This window comes from Rattus norvegicus, chromosome 4, assembly GCF_036323735.1.
Source record: "Rattus norvegicus strain BN/NHsdMcwi chromosome 4, GRCr8, whole genome shotgun sequence".
Lineage (NCBI taxonomy): Eukaryota > Metazoa > Chordata > Mammalia > Rodentia > Muridae > Rattus > Rattus norvegicus.
In genome coordinates, this window is record NC_086022.1 from 134,736,878 (window position 1) to 134,744,025 (window position 7,148).

A 7,148-nucleotide genomic window follows, 5' to 3' on the forward strand; every position below is an offset into this window, starting at 1 on the left:
GCTGTGGGTACTGTCATTAACTTTCTACCATAGAGGATAGGTAGGTAGGTAGGTAGATGATAGATAGATAGATAGATATATGATAGGTAGATAGATAGATAGATGATAGATTATATATCTATATCTAAATATATAGTTAGAGATTGCAGGGATGGTGTCTCATGACACCCTACCCCTCCCTGAGGATTTACAGGCATCTAACGGTTACAGGAGAGAGACTTTTTCTTCAGTGATGCAACTGCTTGTAAGTTGACCGTGCTCCTGCAGGTAAGCCCAAGGAAGTATCCGTAACTACAATTAAATACACTTGTTCACCCCACGGGGTAGAATCTGTCCTTCAGTCAGCTACTGGCTCCCTATGTGGAGTATATACACATTTGGTCATCTTCATAGGAAAAGCTCGCATGTCTGAGTCTCTCACGTGATTTTGAAGTCCTCGAGTTGTGGCCCTGGGTGGACCCCAGCTCACAGGGTCATTGATGGACAGGGCAGGTTGTCTACTGTAGCCCTCCTGCCCTCTGGCTCTCACTTCCAAGGGTCAACCATCCCACTTGTCCCCCTGAGATAGGGCGCTCCCTGCTGGTGGGGAAGAGAGTACACTGACTCCAGTTGGCTTTTCTCCTGGCTAATGAGCCTCCGGGATGGAAGCCAAACACTGGGCTTTTAAAAAATAAGACTTACTTTTACTGTTTTAAATTATGTATTCGTGTGTGTGTGTGTGTGTGTGTGTGTGTGTGTGTGTGTGTGTTTGCAGTTGCCTGAATAATCCAGAAGAGGGTGTTGGATCCCCCGAAATTAACAGTCAGTGTCGAGCCATCTGATATGAGTGCTTTCCACTGAGCCATCTCCTTTCTCCAGATTCCTGGGGTAAGTTTCAACATTTCTTTAGAGCAGAGCAGATCAGGGTCCAGCACTCAAGGGCACCGTGACACTTGGAGGCAGGATACGGGGTAGAGTCTTCCTCTTTGATCCCACCTGTGCTTGATTTTAAGCATCTGTGGAGGAGCCTGCTGTTACTAAAATCATTACAGAAAGCAAAGAACTCAGAGGCGAAACTAAACAAGACAAAGTAGTTACAGTGAGGTCAGACAGGCATGGGTGGCTGAGGGAGTTCCCAGCACTCTGTCAATATTTTCCGTCAATAAAATAGTTACTGTCTTGGACTCTTTCCTAGGTGCTGTGCTCAGGCTTTTCCTTTCTTATCTTGATTAACCTCCATGGCACATGGAGGATGTTTTTTTTTTTTTTAATTTCCATTTTTCTGTGGGAAGAAAGACAGGTTGCACAGACGTAGGCCGCTGACCTGGTTCCTGCAGGAGGGCCAGGCCTCAGACCTACACGTGCAGTGCGGCCACACCAGCACTCTTGCTGTAACGTCCCAAAACCTCAGAGTCTTACCTTTTCATGCACTGAGGTTCTTGCTTCCTCTGCAGAGATACTCAGTCAGAGTGAGTACCAGACCACGTAGACAGACAGTTTCGAGGGTAAAGTACCTGCCCTGTAGTTATGAAGGTCTGTGAGATACTGGGAGTCCCCAGTACTTATATAAGAAGCCAGGCAGAGGAGACAGTGAGATAGATGGCTCTGTGGATAGAAGGGCTTGCTACGCAAGCCTGGATACCTGACGTTAATCCTCAGAGCCCAGGCAAAGGTGGAAGGAAAGAGTGGACCAAAAAGTTGTTCTCTGACCTCCACAGGTATGCGGTGGGACATGCGCGTACAGAGCACTCGCCGAGTGGTTACAGTAGGATCAACCTGTGTTTGAATGGCGCTGTGTGTTAGACATATGCCGTGTGTGAACCTCAGAGTCTTCCTTATGCTTGGAGTCAAGGCCACACCCCCTGGTCTTCATGGTTTGTGTAACTGAGTGTCCTTCCACAGTAGCAACAGGACAAAGCAATCCAGGGGCTCCAAGCTGTTTCTTCCTCTCTGTCTGATGCTTTTAGAACACTGACTTCTTTCTAGATGTGTTCTCCCTCTAGCATTCCCAGCAAAACTTGGGTTTCAGTGTCTGTGATAGGGAAACCATCTGATCCCCACAGTGACCCTTAGGGTCCAAGGATCACAGTGAACTGATTCTCTGGACCAGGTTTCAAGGTTTATCCCTGAACTGGAGCCTGAGCCACCACGTTCCCTGAGATGAGAGGGGTAGTTCCTCTGGGCTTGGATTGGTTACTTTTCTCATATCTGGGGCAACATAGCTGATAGTAAGCAGGTAAAGGGAAAGTTTGTTTTGATTCATGGTTGCTTGGCTCTATCATGGCAGTGGGAACCTGTGACAGAAGTTCAAGGTCATGTATGACGGGAAGGAAGAGGGGAGGGGTCAGGGAAACGTTTACTCCTGAGGGCTCACGGTCAGGAAATCACTTTTTCCCTCAGCAAGGCCCTGCTTTCTGAAGTTTCCTCAACTCCCCAAATAGCCACATCAGCTGAGGACTGAGCCCTACCCCTTTCCCCCTTTACTCCCTCTCCCCCTTCCCCAGGGTACAATTCCAGCCATAACAGGGTGAGTAAAGCATAAGTCTGAATGCTATAGGTAGATTTGGCAAAGTTATTACCCATTTCCTCAGTTTCTGCTTCTGTGAAATGGGTCCCCACCATGATTGGTCCTCTCTGGAGTTGTGCTAAAAAACACTACAGTCTGAGTTACTCAACTGACAACTGTCAGTTTCCCCATGGTTCTGGGAGTTGGGGGTCCAAGATCAGGATGTGAATATGGAGAACTCTATTTCTGACTTGCAGGCTTTTGTGTCCACGTATGCCTTTCTTGGAATGCATAAACACAGTCTTCTTTACCAGTTTCTCCTTTGTGGGGGCACTAATCCTACCACAAGGGCCCCACCCTCATGACCTCGTCTAATGCTAATATCTCCCAAAGGCCCCTAGCATCCTGGAGGAAAGGACCACAGCTTTTAATTTTGCAAGGACATAGTTCACTCTGTAGCAGCTGGTGCCTGCCTCACTCAGTCCGCGTGAGCCCTGAGAGGGAATACTGTAGGGTCTCAGCAGCATTCATCCCGTGGTGAGGGCCAGCTAACAAACAGTAGCATAGCAACTGCAGGTTCTACTTTCTCTATCCTCCTTTACTGATTGTGTGGCAATGCAATTGCCTGTTTCTCTGCAGAACGGGATGCCCGAGTGCATGTGTGTAATTGGCGTGTTCTACATTCCAGTCGAAACACACAGCATCTTCTTGCCCTGGGTTCCTCAGGCATGTCTGCAGCTGAGCCCCGCTCCAGTCTTCAGACCCAGAAACCCCTATGCTTTCCCTGTGGTGTTTTGCCTTTTGTTAGACCGTCTCACCAGTGGAACCCTCTTCCATCTTGTGTTTGAGTTCCTGCACTTGGCATTTCTCTGGAAGCCATTCATGGCGTCACAGGAAGCCATTTGTAGCGTCACTGCAACACTCCTCTGTGGACCCTTATACGGCTGCTCTATTGTATGGGTGGGCCATTCACAGTTGGCGGTACCAACAATGTTAGTAACTTGGTGCTGCTGGGAGCAGCCGCAGGCATTGCCACACAGATCTGGGGACTAAGCACAGGGGCTTGTGCAAAGACTTGGCTACTCGCTACATCCTTAACCCTTGCTTTTTAAAGTAAGGGTCTCATCCTGGGGCCTGGGCTAGCCTTGCATGTGTCCAGTCTCCAGAGCCCGGCATGCCAGACATTTGCCAGCGTATCTGTCTTGGACTCATTGTTGTTGACACTGTTGTTTGTCCACACAGAATCTCACTACCCCCGACTCACCTGTGCAGCCCAGGCTGACTCTGAATTCCCTGTGACCCTCTCACCCCAACCTCTTTCATGCTGGGCTGCAGGCACACGCAGCCATGCCCATGTGCGCTGTGATCTTTCCTCAGTATCCTCTCTTCTCGTTTTTACCTCCTGTTTTTATCACATGTTCATTAGCATGGGTGGGGTCCCAAGCTCAAATCCCCACATATGAAACAATCAAAATCAAAATTATCTTGTCAACACAAATGGCATGCAAACACTGTAGGAAGAAGCACTGCCTTTACACACGCACACACACAGACACAGACACAGACACAGACACACACACACACACACACACACCCCAAGAACCACCAACGATGTGACTCCACTTACCCATAATGGCCGGAACAGGCTAATCCACACAGGCACAGCAAAGCTGGGCTCCCATAGCTGGCAGCGGGGAGGGCAGGGCAGGGAACGCAGAGGTGTTGAGGGTGGGATTCTGTCCAGGGTGCTGGAGCATTCTATGACCATGATGACTAAAGAGAGCTCCATGGCTCTGAGAGTCCACTAAAAACCACTGAGCCGCAGGCTTTAAATGGGTGAATTTTATTTCAAGAAATGCTACGCGAACTGTATTTCAACAAAGTGTTAAAATTATTTATTGCAATAATTAATGATATGATAACCAGGTGATCTGTGAGCGAGCACACATTCCCGTTTAATCATGCCGATAGCCCTCGGTATTTACTTGTAGCTCCATTTAATTCAACACGTTTGTTGGATATTAAGCTCTATGTACCGTGCCTGGGATATAGGCAGAGGACAAGGCATCCGACCTCTCAGGCCTCACTCTTGGGGGCAGGAAACAGGCTGCAATTGGAGCTATAGGAGCTAATACACGCAGCGTAATTGCTAGCCACACTAAGGATCATCTCTGTTTTAATTACAAATGTGCATCCGTGCATATACCTGTGCTGAGTTAAATGAGAGTGTACCCCACAGTCTCAGCTACTTGAACACTTGGCCCCCGGTTGGTGGCACTGTTTTGGGGGACATAGGAGGTGTGGCCTTGCTAGAGGAAGCATGTCACGTGGGGACGGATTCGAGATGAAGAGCCTTTACTTCCGGTTCTCCCTCTGCTTCTGCAGGTCAAGCTGTTCTCAGCATCCTGCTCCTGCTACCCAGCCTGCTGCGTCCTGCTGTGGTGTCTACACTGCCATGGATTCTAAGCCTCCGGAACCATGAGCTAGAGTAAACTCTTCTGAAAGTTGCCTTGGTCATGGTGTCTTGTCTCAGCAACAGAAAGGCAACTGCTTACCACGCATAAACATACTTCGACTTTATCACCACACCAACCTTTAAGAGAAATAAAGGCATGATTTCTATCCTTTAGATAAACACACAGAGAAGGTTAGTAACTCACCCAAGACCACACAGTGAGCAAGTAAATGATATTACCGGTCTTGAGGCTCAGAAAGTGCAGCTCTGGGTCTCATGGCTTTGGTCACTGTGTGCTGCTGTTCTGCTGAGATCGGATGCCCCAGTGGTATGTGGTCCCAGCTACAGCAGGCACAGGGAGATAGAGAGAGGTCTCCATTACAGCCCTCGACTTCCATTTCCTCCAGCCTAGCTAGAGAGAGACCTTGTCTCAGAGGAATAGGGTGGAGAGTGACAGAGCCAGATACCTAATGTCCTCTTCTGCCTCTGCGTGCATGCATACATGTACAGAAAAATATTTAAAAAATAAAATAAAGAAGGAAGGAAGGAAGGAAGGAAGGAAGGGAAGGAGTGGGGGAGGGAAGCAGTGTCAAGAGAGACTGTGTTACCCCTGTGACATCCAGCTGAGAGATTCATTTCTGTCATCTAGCCCAAGCTTCTAGAACCATAGGTCATGACCCCATATGAGGTTGTGTAACTGAATGTGGGGGTGGAGAAAACCTGGTGGCTGTAAATGCTCCTGAAAGCTCAACAAAAAGAGCCCAGAGTCAAGCACACAGTGAACTGGAGTTGTCCTGGGCAGAGCGCACCCATACCGTATCAGGTGACCTCAGGACAGCCATGTCACATGCTGCCACGCCAGCTAAGGCCAAAGCATGCTGCCTAGAACACCTGAGCTTTAACCCTGGCTCTCGAAGGCTATGAACTGTAGAGCTCTCCCTCACCATTGTTTCCTGACGCTTTAGAGACAGCAGTTTGTCAGAGGGGCGGTTTCCTACCACCACCATTCTTGGACGTGTGAGTGTCCACTAGATTAGGTTTGGATTGCATTGTTAGACACACACACACACACACACACACACACACACACACACACACACACACACACATCTGTCCCTTTAGCCTGCAAATCTGCTTTCTCTTTCATTAAATGATGCAATTCTATGCGTACTAAAGAACTGTTTTGAAATACATTTTCTTCATGGTTTATTATCTGTGTTGGCTTTGGATATCTATTTTATAGACCTGTGTATTCTGGTCTGTGTAAGTCTCTCAGGCCAAACGGGAGACCATGCAGCTTGTGGCTGGCACTGTGCTGGCTGCGGAAGGGATGGAGACACTAGAGAGAAGCTGGGGATGGAGCTGGGGATGGAGCCTGGCTCAGCAGTTAGGAGCAATTACAGTTCTTGCAGAGGATCCAGCTTCTTACAGCTGCCTGCAACTCCAGCTCCAGTGCCTTTTCTGACCTCCACGGGGCACCTGCGTATTCTCTCTCTCTCTCTCTCTCTCTCTCTCTCTCTCACACACACACACACACACACACACACACACACACACACCACCGAAACTATATCAATAAACAGTTTTTAAGTGTTGAGGTGTAGTCACTTGCTGGAACCCACCTAACGGGGCTGGGGATTTAGCTCAGTGGTAGAGCGCTTACCTAGGAAGCGCAAGGCCCTGGGTTCGGTCCCCAGCTCCGAAAAAAAGAACCAAAAAAAAAAAAAATGGAACCCACCTAACTGGGCACAGGCAGGATGAAGGTCCTCTCCAAGTCACTGCTGGGCGGATCTGGTCCATACCTTCCTGAAGCTACACGTAACATATCCAGGATTTTCCCAAGCTGGCTATGAAATACAACTGTTGGTAGAAACAAAACAGAAGTGTTCCTTAAGTACAACACACTAAAATGAAGATGACAGGAGATAATGCATTCCAAATATTCTTCTCCATCCACCATCTTTTGAGGTTCATTGAATCTGTATAGAATGCATCTCTTCCCACATCCCATCTACTGACTCGACACAGGCAGCCGTGAACAGGTCAGGGGGTGTCTACACCACAGAGATCAGAGGGCTTGACCAGGTACTAACGGATCAGACTTAAGAAGAGGAAGAGGAGGAGGAGGAGGGTGAGGAGGAGGAGGAGGGAGAGGAGGAGGAGGAGGGAGAGGAGGAAGAGGAAGAGGGGGGAGGGGGAGGAGGAAGA

General features: G+C 48.6%; 1 protein-coding gene across 13 annotated transcripts in view; it reads right to left on the reverse strand.

The window, feature by feature from the left end:
• Positions 1–4,312: 4,312 nt before the first annotated feature.
• Shq1 (SHQ1, H/ACA ribonucleoprotein assembly factor) overlaps positions 4,313–7,148 on the reverse strand; it is a 120,771-nt gene continuing 117,935 nt past the window's right edge. For 5 of the 13 annotated variants that reach the window (XM_063285860.1, XM_063285857.1, XM_063285851.1 and 2 more), the window contains 3 exons: positions 6,679–6,800; positions 5,181–5,282; positions 4,313–5,078 (listed from right to left, as the gene is read on the reverse strand). The gene's annotated coding sequence lies outside the window, so the exon portion shown is untranslated. Of the gene's footprint in view, positions 5,079–5,180; positions 5,353–6,678; positions 6,801–7,148 lie in introns of all 13 variants that reach the window. The other 8 variants (XM_063285858.1, XM_063285854.1, XM_063285855.1 and 5 more) reach the window with 3 other exon arrangements.